The sequence below is a fragment of the Oncorhynchus mykiss genome, chromosome 23 (assembly GCF_013265735.2).
Source record: "Oncorhynchus mykiss isolate Arlee chromosome 23, USDA_OmykA_1.1, whole genome shotgun sequence".
Classification (NCBI taxonomy): Eukaryota; Metazoa; Chordata; class Actinopteri; order Salmoniformes; family Salmonidae; genus Oncorhynchus; species Oncorhynchus mykiss.
In genome coordinates this window covers 43,447,144-43,468,175 of record NC_048587.1, presented here as the reverse complement: position 1 = coordinate 43,468,175, position 21,032 = coordinate 43,447,144, and the positions used below count along the sequence as shown (strand labels likewise).

The following is a 21,032-nucleotide window of genomic DNA, read 5'->3' as shown; positions in this document are numbered from 1 at the left end:
GCTCGTCAACGGTAAGGCATGTTTTATATTTTATTTCTGCGTTTTGTAGGGTTGAAATATGCTACCCTCTTTGTTTACTGTTGTGCTATCATCAGATAATAGCTTCTTATGCTGTCGCCGAAAAGCCTTTTTAAAATCTGACATGTTGGCTGGATTCACAACGAGTGTAGCTTTAATTTAATATCTTACATGTGTGATTTAATGAAAAGTTAGATTTTTATATCATTTTATTTGAATTTTCCCTGGCTTTTGGCCAAGTGGGAACGCAAGCGTCCCCTATAACCATAAGAAGTTAACCGGGTAGGCTAGTTGAGAACAAGTTCTTATTTACAACTGCGACCTAGCCAAGATAAAGAAAAGCAGTTTGACACATACAACAACACAGAGTTACACATGGAATAAACAAACATACAATCAATAATACAGTAGAAAAAGTTGATATACAGTGTGTGCAAATGTGGTAAGATAAGGGAGGTAAGGCAATACATAGGCCATGGTGGCAAGGTAATTACAATATACAAATTAAAGTATACCTAATATACCAATTAGGTCGCAGTTGCAAATGGGGACTTGTTCTCAACTAGCCTACCTGGTTAAATAAAGGTGAAATAAAATAAATAAATAAAAGAGTGATAGATAGATGTGCAGAAGATGAATGTGCAAGTAGAGATACTGGGGTGCAAAGGAGCAAGATAAATAAATAAATACAGTATGGGGATGAGGTAGTTTAACAGATGGGCTATGTGCAGGTGCACTGATCTGTGAGCTGCTCTGACAGCTGGTGCTTAAAGCTAGTGAGGGAGATATGAGTCTCCAGCTTCAGTGAGTTTTGCAGTTCGTTCCAGTCATTGGCAGCAGAGAACTGGAAGAAGAGGCGGCCAAAGGGGGAATTGGCTTTGGGGGTGACCAGTGAGATATACCTGCTGGAGTGTGTGCTTCTGGTGGGTGCTTCTATGGTGTCCAGTGAGCTGAGATAAGGCGGAGCTTTACCTAGCAAAGACTTGTAGATGACCTGGAGCCAGTGGGTTTGGCGACGAGTACGAAGCGAGGGCCAGCCAACGAGAGCGTACAGGTCGCAATGGTGGGTAGTGTATGGGGCTTTGGTGACAAAAATGGATGGCACTGTGATAGACTGCATCCAATTTGTTGAGTAGAGTGTAGGAGGCTATTTTATAAATGACATCGCCGAAGTCGAGGATCGGTAGTATGGTCAGTTTTACGAGGGTATGTTTGGCAGCATGAGTGAAGGATGCTTTGTTGCGAAATAGGACGCCGATTCTAAATCTAATTTTGGATTGGAGATGCTTAATGTGAGTCTGGAAGGAGAGTTTACAGTCTAGCCAGACGCCTAGGTACTTGTAGTTGTCCACATATTCTAAGTCAGTAGTGATGCTGGATGTGCGGGCAGGTGCGGACAGTGATCGGTTGAAGATCATGCTATTAGTTTCACTTGCATTTAAGAGTTGGTCGCCACAGAAGGAGAGTTGTATGGCATTGAAGCTCATCTGGAGGTTGGTTATCACAGTGTCCAAAGAAGGGCAGGAAGTATACAGAATGGTGTCGTCTGCGTAGAGTTGGATCAGAGAATCACAAGCAGCAAGAGCGACATCATTTATGTATTCAGAGAAGAGAGTCGGCCCAAGAATTGAACCCTGTGGCACCCCCATAGAGACTGCCAGAGGTCAACAGGCCGTCCGATTTCACACACCGGACTCTATCAAAGATGTAGTTGATGAACCAGGCAAGACAGTCATTTGAGAAACCAAGGCTATTGAGTCTGCCAATAAGAATGTGGTGATTGACAGAGTCGAAAGCCTTGGCCAGGCCGATGAATACGCCTGCACAGTAATGTCTCTTATCGATGGCGGTTATGATATCGTTTAGGACCTTGAGCGGGGCTGAGGTGCACCCATGACCAGCTCTGAAACCAGATTGCATACCGGAGGAGGTATGGTGGGATTCGAAATGGTCGGTAATCTGTTTGTTAACTTGGCTTTCGAAGACCTTAGAAAGGCAGGGTAGGATAGATATAGGTCTGTTGCAGTTTGGGTCTAGAGTATCTCCCCCTTTTGAAGAGTGGGATAATTGCGGCAGCTTTCCAATCTTTGGGAATCTCAGACGGTATGAAAGAGAGGTTGAACAGGATAGTAATAGGGGTTGCAACAATTTTGGCAGATCATTTTAGAAAGAGAGGGTCCAGATTGTCTAGCCCGGCTGATTTGTAGAGGTCCAGATTTTGCAGCTATTACGGATGTCCCCATTATCAGTAAAACAAAAACCTATTTCTTTCACTTACTTGCTGTGCTGTTTCGTTGTTCATTTGTTCAGTTGTTTCATTCTCAACCAGGATTTCATCGTACATGTCAAGCAGTGAAGTATCAGCTCTGTCTGTCCGTGGCCTCTCTTCTTCGGTGCACAGTGTCACTGTGTCCGTTTCCATCTTGTCCAGCTATGTATATAACATTTCACGTAAACCCTGTTCCTTGTCTGCATCGAAGTAGCGATCCTTGTACATAGCATCGAGCATGGTGGCGACACAGCAAAGAGAGAATGCCACCAAATCACTTGTTCACAGCCTGTGTCCTCAGTTTCAAGAGCAGGCGTTTCAATTACATGACAGAAGGTATCACGTCTGATGCAGGCGCAATTGATGAGCTCATTTCTCGAGTCTGTTGTTCGATTGGAGATAGCTAGTGTGACCATGTTTCCACATTTCAAATGTGTTCTCTAATGCCATTGAAATGGCAGCAGCGGTATGACAATGAGCACATTCATGTGCATGACTTTCCTCAGCACGAAGTCCTTGACAACCCACTGTGCTGTCAGACTCAGCATGCTTGTGGGGCTGATATCGCTGGTCCAAATGTCAGTTGTGAAGCTAATAGCAGTGACGCTATTACTGTGTAACTCGGGTAGAGCAAAATCTTAAAAATAGCTCACTTAGTGTGTACTGGCGCTCGACCAGTCGGCGTAAGCCAACATAACCCACGACAGAGAATACTTTTCCCCCTCACTGTAGATACGCGCGTCAGCTTTGACATTGGTGTTAAACTAGACATCGGGCCGATGCCGATGTTGGCATTTTTAGCTAATATCGGCCGATTCTGATATGCTTACCGATATATTGTGCATCCCTACTCCAATCACCCAGAAAAGACTACTGTCCTTGATGTTATCCTTACAAATAATCCTGATAGGTATCAGTATTGTGTTTTCTAGAATGACTTTAGTGATCATTGTTTTACAGCCTGTGTTCGTAACGGCTGCTCAGTGAAACAACTGTTTCAGTATGATATGTTGGATAAAGCAATAAGGACAGACACCAATGTCAAGTTCAATAGCCTTGTTCATGCATTGTACAAATCCCTACACGCAGAGTCCGCGGAACAGTCCGGCTAGTCGATTACCTATCAACTTGACTCCGTAACATCATCCTTTTCAATAGAAAAAAGCGTGACATTTTATTTTTTACTTCAGTTGTCATCTTCCTTTTTTTTCTTTTTCTTTTTACTAACAGAGGACAAGTTAACACAGTCTGTCCTGTGGCTTGCACAGCCGACCCACCCATGAGTAAGTATTGGCTCTGACAGGGGTAGGATTAGGGTCACGAGCTGGAGAGCTTGGTGAGGTAGAAGCCTCACCTTCAGTTGGCTCATGTCTCAATTCTGCGCCCTTTACCCTTAGGCCTGGACTATGATCCAGCTCATCTAGGTGAGTGTATGGCGTGTTCTGGTTTGTCTGCTCTGCTTGGCACTGATCCACCCGATTGCGACGTTAGAGGGAACCACCAACATCCACCAGGTAAGAACGTGGTGCAACTCTCTGTAGGCACGTGCCCAGCTTCCAAAGTCCTGTGTGGTCTCCCAGCAGAGGTTTCATCCTTATCATTTCACCCACCTCCAGCTCTGGTAGGTCTCGAGCAGTCCGGTTGTAGAAGCACTTAGCGAGCTGCTTTCTGTGATGTGGGTGTGTTCCTCCCCTGTAAGATCGCTTTTCATGGGTCGTTGCTGTCGCGCAAGGCCCTGCTTAACAGGTTTTTTGCAATATTGACAGCTGATTCTGCCTTGCCATTTGCTTTTGAGTGTCATGTGGTCAAACTCCCATTCTGAGGTGAAACGCTTGAACTGTGCAGTGAATTGTGGGCCATTGCCCGTGATTACCTTGTCAGGCTGACCTTGCCTTGCAAACTACGCCTTGCAGTGCTTTAGGACCGTCTCTGCAGACAAGTCAGGGAGCAGTTCAATTTCCCAAAAGTCACAGTAGTGATCAACGATGAGAAGATAGTCCTTTTGTCTGTGGCTCAATAAGTCCATGCTGACGATTTGCCAGGCCCTTGTGTGCAGTTCATGTGACATCATGGTTTCCTTTTGCTGTTCATGAGCATACTCGTTGCATGTGGTACAGTTGCTGACAAAGTCTTTAATTTCTGCTTGCATGTTTGGCCAGTATAATGTTTCACGAGCCTGGCGTCACCTCCAACGTGACTGGAGTGTATGCGGGTAAGCATCTCTGGACGTAATGATTTGGGAATAATGACCTGCTGACCTCTGAACAAGATGCCATTTTGCACACTGATCTCATTTCGAAAGGTCCAGTATTCTCTCACTGTGAAAGGTGTCTCCTCTTTCAGGTATGGCCAACCTGCGAGAGCCATGGACTTCAGTGACTGTAGGTGTTCGTCCTTGTCAGTGTGTTTCCTGATCTAGGCTAGGCGGGGATCTGTGATGTTTAAGTAGTCTTCCTGATTGATCTGTAGAACATCTTGTTGTTCCTGTGGTAGCGAACAGATGGCCTGCCGCTGATAGGCAGTGCCTATGCCTGTACATTGTGCTGTTGCCCTGCTCAGTGTGTTGCTGATGTACATCTCTGGTGCTGGCTTGTAAATTACCTTTGGGCTGTAGTTTTTCAGAGGCAGGAGCATGCTTTGAAGCCTCTTGGGCACGTGGAAGAGAGGTTTACTGAATATGGCAATGAGTGGTTTGTGGTCAGTTTCAGCGGTGACCAGCTCTCGACCATATAAGTATTGATGGAATCGCTGGCAGGAGAAGACCATGCTGAGGCACTATTTCTCAATTTGTGCATAGTTTTGTTCGGTGGGGGTGAGCACTCTTGAGGCAAACGCAACAGCCTGGCCTTCCTGCATAAGGCAGCATCCAAGTCCCCTTTGGCTGGAGTCGCTCTGAATTGTGACAGGCTTTGTGACGTCGTAATTAGCGCAACACTAGCATGGATGAAGCCAGAGATTTCATCTACTGCACTGCGGCCTCGTGCTTGGGTAGCCAGTGCCGTGGTGTGTCTTTGTCCAGCAACCAGCGCAGAGGCTCACAGACTGCTGATAGGTGTGGCTTGAACTTTGCAAGATAGTTTGCAAAACTGATGAGATGAAAATCCTGGCATTGGGAAGCTTGTAGAGGACATCCTCTAGTGTCGGCATGATGTTGTCGTGTCTTTGGCTATTCCGGATTAAGTGATATGACATGCTATTCTATAAAATAATTGTATAATTAATATTACCTGATTGAGCTAATCATGTAAATGTAATTAACTAGAGAGTTGGGGCACCACAAAATAATATTTATAGAGCTGTTATCTTCCGAATAAATTCTTAAAGACCTAGTAATATTTTACATAAATAGCAGTCAATATTAATCGTCATCTTAATTCAGTCTCATCTGAAAGTTGTAAATTCTTGGTTATCAGCACGAACCCTGGCTAACAAGTTGAATCAGCAATAGAAAATGGTGTTTAATTATTTATTTACTAAATACCTAACTAATCACACAGAATTACACATACACATAATTAAATCATAACTTGATTACAAATTACGTTATAAAGGAAAACGTCCCTGGCGGGCGGAACAGATATGACAGCTTGTTACACAAAAGAAAAGGGCTGGGTTTGAGTGAAAGAGCGGGAAGACTGAGGAACAAAGGGCGATGCTATCGTAAATACAGAATCTTATGCATTCTAAATGCAGCTGTTTCAGTATGATATGTTGGATAAAGGAAAAAGGACAGACACCAATGTCAAGTTCAATAGCCTTGTTCATGCATTGTACAAATCCCTACACACGGAGTCCAGGGAACAGTCCGGCTAGTCGATTACCTGTCAACTAGACTCGGTAACAACAACCTGTCCTGACTTGTCATAGACGCTTGCAAAAAAACTTTAATGAGCAAGCGTTCCTTCATTATCTGGCCTCTGTAAATTGGTATAGAATCAGCTTGATCCCCCTCTGTTGAAGACGCTTGGACCTTCTTTTTACAATGTTTTTAGTGGTATCGTTAACAAATACGCGCCCATAAAGAAAATTAGAATTAAAAAACAGGTTCAGACCCTGGTTCGACCGTGATCTGGCAGAGTTACTCCACCTCAAGAATTCAATTTGGCAAATCGCTTGGCACACGCACACTCAGGCTGACTGGTTCTTGTTCAGGCAAATTAGAAATAAGTGCACTCAGGCTATCCGGAAAACCAAAGTTAGTTACTTAAATTTTTTAAGGCTAGGGGGCAGTATTCGGAAGTTTGGATGACTGAGGTGCCCAAAGTAAACTGCCTGTTACTCAGGCCCAGAAGCTAGCATATGCAAAAACACTCAAAAGTTTCTGAAACTGTTACAATAATGTCTGCGAGTATAACAGAACTGATTTGTCAGGCGAAACCACAAGGACAATCCATCCAGGACTTCTTTTGAGGTCATTGGACTTTTGAATGTTTTTCTATGGGAAAATCTAATAATTAGGACCCAGATTGCAGTTCCTATGGCTTCCACAAGATGTCAACAGTCTTTAGAAATTGTTTCATGCTTGTTTTTTGAAAAATGAAGAAGTATTCGTATTCTTTTGAAGTATCCCTCAGAAGGACTCTAGTCTTTTGGCGCGCGTAAATGAGTGTACACTCCTTATTCTTTTTCTCCGGTATTGAACACAGTTTACTCCATCTTAAATTTGATCGATTATTTACATATTAGGGTACCTGAGGTTGGATTAGAAACATTGTTTGAACAGTTTGGACGAAGTTTACAGGTAACGATTTAGATTCCTTTGTAAGCATGTTGGGCGAGTTGGAACAGGTGTATTTCTGAATCAAACGCGCCAAATAAACTGACATTTTTGGGATATAAAGAATAACTTTATCGAACAAAACAACCATTCGTTGTGTAACTGGGACCCTTTGGATTGCAAAAAGATGAATATCTTCTAAGGTAAGTGATTTATTTTATCGCTATTTCTGACTTTCGTTATGCCTCTGCTTGGTTGGAAAATGTTTGTGGCGTGCTCCGGTGAGGGCACGCACATTGTTATTTATCTCCGGGAATGAACAGACTATTTCCATCTTACATTTTATCATTTATTTACATATTAGGGTACCTGAGGATTGATTAGGAATGTTGTTTGACTTGGATTGGATGAAGTATATTGGTAATGTTTGGGATTCATTTTGTATGCATTTTCAACGAGGGGAAACTGGTGGATTATTGAATGAAGCATGCCAACTAAACTGACCTTTTGGGGATATAAAGAAGGACTTTATCGAACAAAACTTTATCGAACAAAACGACCATTCATTGTGTAACTGGGACCCTCTGGAATGCAAAAAGATGAAGATCTTCAAAGGTAATGGATTTATTTTATCGCTATTTTTTTTAGTTTTGTGACACCTGTGCAGGTTATGAATTCATGTTAATGCAGGAAGTGGGTGAGGCGCTGTCCTCAGACGATCAAATGCTATGCTTTCGCCGTAAAGCCTATTGTAAATCAGACAAAGTGGTTCAATTACCAAGATTCTAAGCTAAAGAACGGTGTATAACACTTGTATTTTTATGAATGTTTATTATTACTACTTTTGTTTTTTGAATTTCGTGCTCTGCAATTTCACTGGATGTTGTTGAGGTGGGACGCTAGCGTCCCAATGATCCGAAAGAAGTTAAGGAGCAGCTCTTTCTATGTGGGTTTAACCCCAAGAAGTTCTGTAAAACAGTTAAAGACCTGCCCATGTCCCTTAATGTTGATGTGGTTGTTTCTGACAATGAGCACGACTGAGCTCTTTAATCATCACTTCATTAAGTCAGGATTCCTATTTGACTCTGCCATGCATGCTTGCCCGTCCAACATTTCCTCATTTCCCAACCCTTCTAATGTGACTATTCCCAATGCTCCTCCCTCTTTTTCCCCTGCCCCGCTACAAAGTTCCTCCCTGCAGGCCGGTCACTGAGTCCAAGGTGCTAAAGGAGCTCCTTAAACTTGACCCCCCAAAAAATTAGGTTGTTGCCCCTATCATCGCCAAGCCTGTCTCTCCTCTCTGAGGAGGTTCCCATTGTTTGGAAGGCAGCCAAGGTGCATCCTTTATTTAAAAGGGAGAGATCAACATGATCCTAACTGTTATAGGCCAAATTATATTTTGCCCTGTTTATCAAAAGTGTTGGAAAAACTTGTCAATAATCAACTGACTGGCTTTCTTGATGTCCATAGTATTCTCTCTGGTATGCAATCTGGTTTCCACTCAGGTTATGGATGTGTCACTGCATCCTTAAAGGTCCTCAATGGCCTCCTGAGTGGCACAGTGGTCTAAGGCACTGCATCGCAGTGCTAGCTGTGCCACTAGAGATCTTGGTTCGAGTCCAGGCTCTGTTGCAGCCGGCCGTAACTGGGAGACACAAGGTGCGACACACAATTGGCCTAGCATTGTTCGGGTTAGGGGATGGTTTGGCCGGCCGGCTTGTCCCATCGCGCTCTAGCGACTCCTGTGGCCGGCCAGGCACCTCCGACATATTGGTGCAGCTGACTTCTGGGTTAAGCAGGCATTGTGGTAAGAAGCAGTGCGGTTTAGCTGGGTCGTGTTTCGGAGGATGCACTGCTCTTGATCTTCGCCTCTCCCGAGTCTGTATGGGAGTTGCAGCGATGGGACAAGACTAACTCCCAATTGGATACCACAAAATTGTGGAGAAAAAGAATATTTGGTAAAAAAATACAATTAAAACACTAAAATAAATAGTGATAATGATGTCACCATTGCCCTTGATTCTAAGCAATGTTCTGCTGCTTTTTTAATGTACTTTTTATTGACTTGATACGGTAGACCATTCCATTCTTGTGGGCCGAATAAGGAGTATTAGTGTCTCTGAGTGGTCTTTTACCTTATTTTCTAACTACCTCTCTCAAAGAGAGTGTGTAATGTCAGAACATCTGCTGTCTTAGCTACTGCCTGTCACCAAGGGAGTACTCCAATGTTTGATCCTAGAACCCACGCTCTTCACAATTTATATCAACATAGCTCAAGCAATAGGATACTCTCTCGTCCATTTACTGTATAAGCAGATGATAGTCATACTCAGCTGGCCCTTCCCCGGATTTTGTGTTTAACGCTCTTCAACAAATCTTTATTAGTGTCCCAACAAGCTTTCTCTGCCCTTAACCTTGTCTTGAACACCTTCAAAACAAAGGTAATGTGGTTTGGTAAGAAGAATGCCCCCCTCCCCACCGGTGTGATTACTACCTCTGAGGATTTAGAGCTTGATGTAGTCACCTCATACAAATACTTGGGAGTATGGTTAGACAGTACACTGTCCTCTCAGCACATATCAAAGCTGCAGGCTAAGGTTAAATCTAGACTTGGTTTCCTCTGTCATAATCGCTCCTCTTTCACCACAGCTGCCAAACTAATCCTGATTCAGATGACCATCCTACACATGCTAGATTACGGAGACGTAATCTATAGATCGGCAGGTAAGTGTGCTCTCGAGCGGCTAGATGTTCTTTACCATTCGAACATCAGATTTGCCACCAATGCTCCTTATAGGACACATTACTGCACTCTATACTCCTCTGTAAACTGGTCATCTCTGTATACCCGTTGCAAGTCCCATTGGTTGATGCTTATTTATAAAAACCCTCTAAGGTCTAACTCCCCCCTATCTGAGATATCTACTGCAGCCCTCATCCTCCACATAGAGCACCCATTCTGCCAGTCACATTCTGATAAAGTTCTCCAAAGCACACACATCCCTGGGTCGCTCGTCCTTTAAGTTCACTGCAGCTAGCGACTGGAACGAGCTGCAACAAACACTCAAACTAGACAGTTTTATCTCAATCTCTTCATTCAAAGACTCAATCGTGGACACTCTTACTAACAGTTGTGGCTGCTTCGCATAATGTATTGTTGTCTCTACCTTCTTACCCTTTGTGCTGTTGTCTGTGCCCAATAATGTTTGTACCATGTTTTGTGCTGCTACCCTGTTGTGCTGCTGCCATGTGTTTCTACAGTACCATGTTGTTGTCATTAGAGGTCGACCGATTATGATTTTTCCATGCCGATACCGATACCGATTATTGGAGGACCCAAAAAAAAGCCGCTACCGATTAATCGGACGATTTTTATTTATTTATTTGTAATAATGACAATTACAATGATAATGAATTAACACTTATTTTAACTTAATATAATACATCAATAAAATCAATTTAGCCTCAAATAAATAATGAACCATGTTCAATTTGGTTTAAATAATGCAAAAACAAAGTGTTGGAGCAGAAAGTAAAAGTGCAATATGTGCCATGTAAGAAAGCTAACGTTTAAGTTCCTTGCTCAGAACATGAGAACATATGAAAGCTGGTGGTTCCTTTTAACATGAGTCTTCAATATTCCCAGGTAAGAAGTTTTAGGTTGTAGTTAGGAATTATAGGACTATTTTTCTCTATACCATTTGTATTTCATTAACCTTTGACTATTGGATATTCTTATAGGCACTTTAGTATTGCCAGTGTAACATTATAGCTTCCGTCCCTCTCCTCGCTACTCCCTGGGCTCGAACCAGGAACACATCGTCAACAGCCACCCTCGAAGCAGCGTTACCCATTGCTCCACAAAAGCCGCAGCCCTTGCAGTGCAAGGGGAACAACCACTCCAAGTCTCAGAGCGAGTGACGTTTGAAACGCTATTAGCGCGCACCCCGCTAACTAGCTAGCCATTTCACATCGGTTACACGAGCCTAATATCGGGAGTTGATAGGCTTGAAGTCATAAACAGCTGCTGGCAAACACACAAAATTGCTGTTTGAATGAATGCTTACGAGCCTGCTGGTGCCTACCATCGCTCAGTCAGACTGCGCTATCAAATCATAGACTTAGTTAAAACATGATAACACACAGAAATATGAGCCTTAGGTCATTAAATGGTCGAAAACCGGAAACTATCATCTCGAAAACAAGACGTTTATTCTCTCAGTGAAATTCGGAACCGGTCCGTATTTTATCTAATGGGTGGCATCCATAAGTCTAAATATTCCTGTTACATTGCACAACCTTCAATGTTATGTCATTATTACGTAAAATTCTGGCAAATTAGGTGGCCCAAACTGTTGCATATACACTGACTATATCCTTCCTGTTTGGCCCTGTCCGGGGGTGTCCTCGGATGGGGCCACAGTGTCTCCTGACCCCTCCTGTCTCAGCCTCCAGTATTTATGCTGCAGTAGTTTGTGTCGGGGGGCTAGGGTCAGTTTGTTATATCTGGAGTACTTCTCCTGTCCTATTCGGTGTCCTGTGTGAATTTAAGTGTGCTCTCTCTAATTCTCTCTTTCTCTCTTTCTTTCTCTCTCTCGAAGGACCTGAGCCCTAGGACCATGCCTCAGGACTACCTGACATGATGACTCCTTGCTGTCCCCAGACCACCTGGCCGTGCTGCTGCTCCAGTTTCAACTGTTCTGCCTGTGATTATTATTATTTGACCATGCTGGTCATTTATGAACATTTGAACATCTTGGCCATGTTCTGTTATAATCTCCACCCGGCACAGCCAGAAGAGGACTGGCCACCCCACATAGCCTGGTTCCTCTCTAGGTTTCTTCCTAGGTTTTGGCCTTTCTAGGGAGTTTTTCCTAGCCACCGTGCTTCTACACCTGCATTGCTTGCTGTTTGGGGTTTTAGGCTGGGTTTCTGTACAGCACTTTGAGATATCAGCTGATGTACGAAGGGCTATATAAATAAATTTGATTTGATTTGACTCTGCTTGCAAAGAACGCAAGAGAAGTGACACAATTTCACCTGGTTAATATTGCCTGCTAACCTGGATTTCCTTTAGCTAAATATGCAGGTTTAAAAATATATACTTCTGTGTATTGATTTTAAGAAAGGCATTGATGTTTATGGTTAGGTACACGTTGGAACAAGGACAGTCCTTTTTCGCGAATACGCACCGCATCGATTATATGCAACGCAGGACACGCTAGATACACTAGTAATATCATCAACTTTGAAAGTCACTGAGCTCTTCCTAGTGCCAAAGTTTGTCTATGAAGATCGCATGGCTGTGTGCTTGATTTTATACACCTGTCAGCAACGGGTGTGGCAGAAATAGCCGAATCCACACATTTGAAAGGGTTGTCCACACACCTTTTTATATATAGTGTAGGTTTATCCCGCAACTGTCTAGTCACGTCAAGCAGGGGTTATTAATATAGTTCAGGAAGTGCACAGAGTGTAGCCAAGGTGGTGACAGACACAAATCAAATGCCTCACTAGGCCTGTGCGCCAAAAGAAACCATACAGCAAGGAAGCATGCATCAGACACACTTCTTGGCCATCTCTCATGATACAGAGTAATAGTCTATCATGAGTCTTTCTCATGACAATATTCCTATTCATAAGCTTTCACAAGATTCATTGAGCAGATATTTTTGGTCATAATTCATTGAGAACAACTTCCGGCCAACATAAGCATACGTTTTCTAGCATGAATTTACCATCCGAGTCTTAAGAGTAATCTTTTCAATCTTTTTATTTTCAAACCCCTGAGGTGACACTGACAGCCACACCGTACACCACGTTTGCGTCCCAAATGGCACCCTATTCCCTACATAGAGCACTATCTTTGAGCAGAGCCCTATGGGCCCTGGTCAAAAGTAGTACACAACAGTGCATTCAGAAAGTATTGAGAACCCTTCCCTTTTTACACATTTTGTTACGTTAAAATCCTTAACAATCGACACACAATACCTCATAATGACAAAGAAAAAACAGGTTTAGACATTTTAGCCAATTTATAAAAATAAAAAAATTAAAACTGACACCATACCTACGGTGAAGCATGGTGGTGGCAGCATCATGCTGTGGGGATGTTTTTCAGAGGTAGGGACTAGGAGACTAGTTAGGAATGAGGAATGGAGCAAAGTACAGAGAGGGCCTTGATGAAAACCTGCTCCAGAGTGCTCAGGGCCTCAGACTGGGATGAAGGTTCACCTTTCAACAGGACAACGAACCTAAGCACAAAGCCAAGACAATGCAGGAGTGGCTTCAGGACCAGTCTCTGAATGTCCTTGAGTGGTCCAGCCAGAGCCCGGACTTGAATCCGATCAAACATCTCTGGAGAGACCTTAAAATAGCTGTGCAGCGACGCTCCCCATCTAACCTGACAAAACTTGAGAGCATCTCCAGAGAAGAATGGGAGAAACTCCCCAAATACAGGTGTGCCAAGCTTGCAGTGTCATACCCTAGAAGACTCGGCTGTAATCACTGCCAACTGTGCTTCAACAAAGTACTGAGTTTAGGGTCTGAATACTTATGTAAATGTGATATTTCAGTTAACTTTTAATGAATTATGGGGTATTGTGTATATTGATGAGGATTTTTTTTAAATACATTTTTGAATAATGCTGTAACATAACAAAATGTGGAAATGTCAAGGGGTCTGAAAACTTTCCGAATGCCCTGTATATAGGATAAAGGGTGCCATTTGGGATGCAGCTTACACCACACAACCACAGCAGCTGAGGTGGCTCGATGGAACACAAAACCTCTGGTGGTTTCCTGACACATCTGACTACACACTATTTCCCCATGGCTGTTGTGGTCTTTAGGGCCAGCAATGTATCATCGCTGGGGAGGAGGGAAGGGTGGGAGGATAGCTCATCAGTGCCCAGCAGAGTTGAAGTTGATTTATTTCCCTCCCTTCCTATGTTGTACTAAACAGCTGTTGTTGCAGCACTGGACTACTACTGCTGGTGGATTCAGATCCACAGCCTTTATCCAAGGCTTCCTGACTTGACTAACTGCACTTCCATTCTCACTATACCTCACCCTGCCTCTCATCTCACCTCTCCTTCCACCTATTCTCAAAAGCCCATCTTCATGTGATCAATGAGAAAAACAGAGGCCAAAATGGCACCCTATTCCCTATTCCCAATAGGGCTCCGGTCAAGAGTAGTGCACTATATAAGGAATAGAGTTCTATTTGGGAAGCGGCGGTTCCTCTGAATCAATTAGTTAGATGGCAAAAAAGGCTAAATCCATATCTTAACATAAAATACTTTATTATGTAGTTATTTGTTGAGTAAAGATGTGTAGCTACGCATCAAAGCTGTGTCATAATGCAAATCCCAAAAGAGCAAAGTAGCAGCAGTGCTCCCTTCCCTTAGCCCAGGACTTAGCAAGGCCAATCAAAGTACAGTTAAGCACCATCTACACCACAGTGCTGAAGGTTTGTTTAATTGTGCATGAAGTCTCCAGTCTTCAGACCTTGCCTTGGAGAGACTTGGCTGTATAAGCAGGCTGACAAACATTCAGTTCCCAGTCTGTGCCAAGACCCTGTGACTGAGTAGAACGTCAATGGCACTTCTTAAAAGACCATAAAAAGGAACTGCAGAAATGATTAAGTACAGCAGGCTTCGTTTGAAAATCACCCTTTTAGTCATCTCAAAACTATGCCTGCTGACTAGTATGCCTGCCTAAATAACACTTGCTATAGTGGGAAATGAGTCATCCCGGCATGCACAAGCCAAGGCTCAAATGCCAGGCTACTTACTCTTATTTATAGTGGGACGTGTCTTTCTTTAGGGATGCATTCAGGCCATCATGGCTGATTTCTTCTACACAACCACCCAAGGCATATGGCCAGAATTGTGCTTAGAATTCAACATTTCTGTTTCTGACACACAAAGAAGATCATGGAATAAAGAGCTAAGAAGATAGAGCACTCAAAAAACAAGGTGAACAGGTGACTCCGGGATGCTGGCCTTCTAGTCATGGTTCCTCTATCCAGTGTCTGTGTTCTTTTGCCCATCTTAATCTTTTCTTTTTATTGGCCAGTCTGAGATATGGCTTTTTCTTTGCAACTCTGCCTAGAAGGCCAGCATCCCGGAGTCTCCTCTTCACTGTTGACATTGAGACTGGTGTTTTGCGGGTACTATTTAATGAAACTGCCAGTTGAGGACTTGTGAGGCATCTGTTTCTCAAACTAGATACTCTAATATACTTGTCCTCTTGCTCAGTTGTGCACCGGGGCTTCCCACTCCTCTTTCTATTCTGGTTAGAGCCAGTTTGCTCTGTTTTGTGAAGGGAGTAGTACACAGCGTTGTACAAGACCTTCAGTTTCTTGGCAATTTCCTGCATGGAATAGCCTTCTTTTCTCAGAACAAGAGTTTCAGAAGAGTTATTTGTTTCTGGCCATTTTGAGCCTGTAATCGAACCCACAAATGCTGATGCTCCAGATACTCACCTTGTCTAAAGAAGGACAGTTTTCTTGCTTCTTTAATCAGAACAACACTTTTCAGCTGTGCTAACATAATTGCAAAAGGGTTTTCTAATGATCAATTAGCCTTTTAAAATTATAAACTTGGGTTAGCTAACACAACATTCCATTGGAACACAGGAGTGATGGTTGCGGATAGTGGGCCTCTGTACACCTTTGTAGATATTCAAACATTTTTTTTTTTATCTGCTGCTTCCAGCTACAATAGTAATTTACAATTTTAACAATGTCTACACTGTATTTCTGATCAATTTGTTGTTATTTTAATAGACACATTTTTTTTTCTTCTTTTCTTTCAAAAACAAGGACATTCTAAGTGACACCAAACTTTTGAAATGTAGTGTATATACTGTATAGAGGTTGACCGATTGATTTTTTAACGCCGATACCGATTATTGGAGGACCAAAAACAGCCGATACCAATTAATCTGACAATTTTTATATATATATTTGTATTGATGACAATTACAACAATACTGAATGAACAATGAACACTTTTATTTTAACTTAATATAATACATCAATAAAATCTATTTAGTCTCAAATAAATATTGAAACATGTTCAATTTGGTTTAAATAATGCAAAAACAAAGTGTTGGAGAAGAAAGTAAAAGCGCAATATGTTCCATGTAAAAAAGCTAACGTTTCAGTTCCTTGCTCAGAACATGAGAACATATGAAAGCTGGCGGTTCCTTTCAACATGAGTCTTCAATATTCCCAGTGTCACGACTTTCGCCGAAGTCGGCTCCTCTCCTTGTTCGGGTGGCGTTCGGCGGGCGACGTCACCGGCTTTCTAGCCATCGCCGCTCCATTTTTCATTCATCCATTTGTATTGTCTTGTTTTGCACATCTGATTTACATTCCCCAATTACACTGAATGTATTTATTCCTCTGTTCCCCCTCATGTTTTTGTGTGATATTGTTTGTGTGTTACGTGTTTTTGTAACGCTCCAGGCTGGCGGTTGTTATTTCCGTGTTATTTCACGAAGCTTGTTTGAATTGTTAAACATTCATGTTTTGTGACTGTTTTTGCACGCTTTACACTTTACATTGTTGGCTGGAGGTTTTTGACACAGCTGCAGTCTGTAATCTTTCTCCTGCCAAAATAAAGTGTGCGCCTGTTCACAATTCTCTGCCACCTGCACCTGACTTCACCACAAGTACGCACACGCCTGACACCCAGGTAAGAAGTTTTAGGTTGTAGTTATTATAGGACTATTTCTCTCTATGCCATTTGTATTTCATATACCTTTGACTATTGGATGTTCTAAAAGGTACTTTAATATTGCCAGCCTGGGAGTTGATAGGCTTGAAGTCATAAACAGTGCAATGCTTGAAGTACAGCGAAGAGCTGCTGGCAAAAGCAGTAAAGTGCTGTTTGTGTCACGTTCTGACCTTAGTTCTTTTGTTAGGTCTTTGTTTTAGTATGGTCAGGGCGTTAGTTGGGTGGGTTGTCTATGGGTTGTCTAGCTACAATAGTAATTTACAATTTTAACAATGTCTACACTGTATTTCTGATCAATTTGTTCTTTTTCTATGTGGTGTTTTTGTGTTTGGCCTGGTATGGTTCTCAATCAGAGGCAGGTGTCGTTAGTTGTCTCTGATTGAGAATCATACTTAGGTAGCCTTTTCCCACCTGTGTGGTGGGGGGTGATTGTTTTCTTTTGAGTGTTTGTATCTGCACCAGACAGAACTGTTTCGTTCGTTCACTTTGTTGTTTTTGTTTAGTGTTCTATTACGTTATTAAAAATATGGACACTTCCCACGCTGCACATTGGTCCTCACTTTCTTCCACCGCCAACGACCGTTACAGTTTTAAAGAATGCTTACGAGCCTGCTGCTGCCTACCACCGCTCAGTCAGACTGCTCTATCAAATCATAGACGTAATTATAATCTAATAACACACAGATATATGAGCCTTAGGTCATTAATATGGTCAAATCCGGAAACTATCATTTCTAAAACAAAATGTTTATTCTTTCAGTGAAATACGGAACCTGTCACGCCCTGACCATAGAGAGCCATTGTTTATCTATGGTGTAGTAGGTCAGGGCGTGACTAGGGGTATTCTAGTTTATTATTTCTATGTTGTGTTCTAGTTTATTTTTCTATGTAGGTGTTTCGTATGATTCCCAATTAGAGGCAGCTGGTAATCGTTGTCTCTAATTAGGGATCATATTTAAGTAGCTATTTGTCTTATTTAAGTAGCTATTTCTCCACCTGTGTTTGTGGGATATTATTTTGTGTTTGTGCATGTGCACCACGTAGTCACGTTCCGTTGTTCGTGTATTTGATTTATTTGTTTTTGGCTTTGGAATAAATATGTGGAAATCAATATCCGCTGCTCCTTGGTCCCGTTCTTACGACAACCGTGACAGAACCGTTCCATATTTTATCTAACGGGTGGCATCCATAAGTCTAAATATTCCTGTTACATTGCACAACCTTCAATGTTATGTCATAATTATGTAAAATTCTGGCAAATTAGTTCGCAACGAGCCAGGCGGCCCAAACTGTTGCGTATACCCTGACTCTGCATGCAATGAACGCAAGAGAAGTGACAATTTCCCTAGTTTAATATTGCCTGCTAACCCAGATTTATTTTAACTAAATATGCAAGTTTTAAAAAATATACTACTGTGTATTGATTTTAAGAAAGGCATTGGTGTTTATGGTTTATTTTTCGCAAATGCGCTTTTGTTAAATCATCCACCGTTTGGCGAAGTTGGCAGTCTTTGTTAGGAAGAAATAGTCTTCACACAGTTCGCAACGAGCCAGGCAGCCCAAACTGCTGCATATACCCTGACTCTGTTGCACAGAACGCAAGAGTAGTGACACAATTTCCCTAGTTAAAAGAAATTCATGTTAGCAGGCAATATTTACTAAATATGCAGGTTTAAAAATATATACTTGAGTATTGATTTTAAGAAAGGAGTTTGTTTATGGTTATATACACATTGGTGCAACGGCAGTGCTTTTTTCACGAATGAGCTTGTTAAATCACCTGTTTGGTGAAGTAGGCTATGATTCAATGATAAATTAACAGGCACCGCATCGATTATATGCAACGCAGGACAAGCTAGATAAACTATCAACCATGTGTAGTTAACTAGTGATTATGTTAAGATTTATTGTTTAATGCTAGCTAGCACCTTACCGTGGCTCCTTGCTGCACTTGCATAACAGGTAGTTAGCCTGCCACGCAGTCTCCTCGTGGTGCAATGTAATTAGCCATGATCGGTATCCAAAAATGATGATTACCGATTGTTATGAAAACTTGAAATCAGCCCTAATTAATCGGCCATTCCAATTAATCGGTCAACCTCTAATACTGTATCTTATACCATCTATTGCATCTTGCCTATGCAGCTCGGCAATCACTCATCCATATATTTGTATGTACATATTCTTATTCATTCCTTTAGACTTGTGTGTATTAGGTAGTTGTTGGGGAATTGTTAGATTACTTGTTTCGATATTACAGCACTGTCAGAACTAGAAGCACAAGCATTTCACTACACTTGCATTAACATCTGCTAACCATGTGTATGTAATCAATCAAATTTGATTTGATCAAAAAATGTTTTGTCGTCCAGCTCTTCTTGGAAAGAGGAATTAGAAACAGCCATTGTAGCTAATTATTTAGCAATCTCAGCTGGACAGTGCATGGCAACATGGCTTCCATGAACCTGTAAACCAGTACCGCCCCTGTTTTGGAAATCCTGCCTTCGAGGGTCTGAACAAGGAAGTAGGGATCCCTTCAGACTGTAATTTTTTACAAAGCCAGGGAAAATTTGTCAACCTGAATATCCTGCAATGTCCTGGCAGATTGCAACATTGTAGAGACAAGTCCAATGGCTCTAATTGAACAATGGCAACCATATCTACTTGCTGCTAGCGTGACTACGCAAACCCAAAGGACACAATAATTGCTACAAAACATGACTGCATTTATTTAGACAGCAGGCTCAAATCAAGCAATGATATCATTGGTTGAGCTCTCCCAGTGCAAAAAAAATAAAAATGAAATATAACTATAGTGAATAATTATGTCTGAAATACCCTCTCAGCACTCATGATTATGTAGGGAGACTGGAAAAACACCCCAAATAATGTTGAGCGGTGAAGTTTCCCTTTAACTGCCAGCCTGGCCTGGCCAGTCCAGGGTGAGTCCTACAAGTAAACGACACTCTACCTCCAATACTCCTACACTGAGTATCACTTTGCTGGGAGGAGAGGCTAGGAGATGCCAGTCTAATTGTCCAAATGTATACTCCAGACAACTGCCAAGGACTCCTAGCTTCACAGAGTGATGCAGAAATAGGCCTAACTTACAGTAAATGTCATACAGCCTAGTATTAGTGTGAGAAATGTATTGTGAAATGTACTTATGTTTTACAACTTCTGGTTGTTTAGCAATCTGATAATAAAGACTGAGTCTAATACTGAAATTGAATACAGCGTGCCTGGATCATCCTGCTTATACGAGCACCTTTGAGTAGCTAAGATGCTACAGTACTTGGATGAAATATTAATTTATTCCCTTTTTTTGGAAACCACCATTTCTGTGAGGACACTGATAATTACACCTTTTTCTTTTTTTGTTAGCTTCCTCGCTTAGAAAGTGATAATCTCAGCTATGCTCTTGTAAATAAGAGGAAATGCCATTATGGATAATTTGCCCATTGGTCATGTCCTGTGTAATATGGTCACGTTTAGACTGCAGAAGACAACTACTTCTTAATATCGGTATTAGGGAGGAAACCATTGGATTGCTATTGCATTCTGTACTAAACTGCCATTTAACAAATAAGGACATAGACTGTGGGTCTAGCTTGCTTGCTGGCTGCCATGGAGTTCAGTCAGTCACCCACTGTTGGAAGTTGTTGGGTGGAGCACACTTCCACTCCCACTGGGGTTTTAACTGCTTTTGATTTGATTTACACTTGTCCAACTAAGTCACAGCTCAGACTGTAGTTAATTACATTCCAAACTGTTAAGAACACTTATACTGTGTGAATTTTTTTTGCCTATTTTTACAACCATATGCCCAGTGTCTCATAGTAAAATGCAAACAAACAGTATACATAGGCTATATTCAGAGCCAAACGTGAAGAAGATTAACTAACAGATTTGTCTGTCATTAGCAGATCATATGGTGAAGAAATGCTTATTACTCTGTCATACACTGGGGTTGCCTTTACCAGTCAAATAGCCTACACTATAACGGCATCACTTCCATTAATTCTCATAAAAAACATCTACTGGCACAAAATTGAGTAGGAAACAATGTGGTCCCATGCAATTAAATGTTGGCATTTACAAAAGGCTACAATACAAATTCTGCTGAAGATATCAATAATTGTTTAGAGAACACTTGAGTTGATGACAGTTAACAATTGTTTTTCAATTGAAATACTCTGGCATAAGAATAGCGTATAAATCAACGGGGGGATTTATACATAGCTCCGGGGGACAGGCCCAGAGCATATTCTCAAGGGGAAAA

The 21,032-nt window shown here is 41.9% G+C and overlaps 1 protein-coding gene across 2 annotated transcripts in view; it reads right to left on the bottom strand.

Annotated features, from left to right (window-relative positions):
• LOC110503119 (vinculin) overlaps window positions 1-21,032 on the bottom strand; it is a 77,882-nt gene that overhangs the window by 56,184 nt on the left and 666 nt on the right. The window lies entirely within an intron of this gene.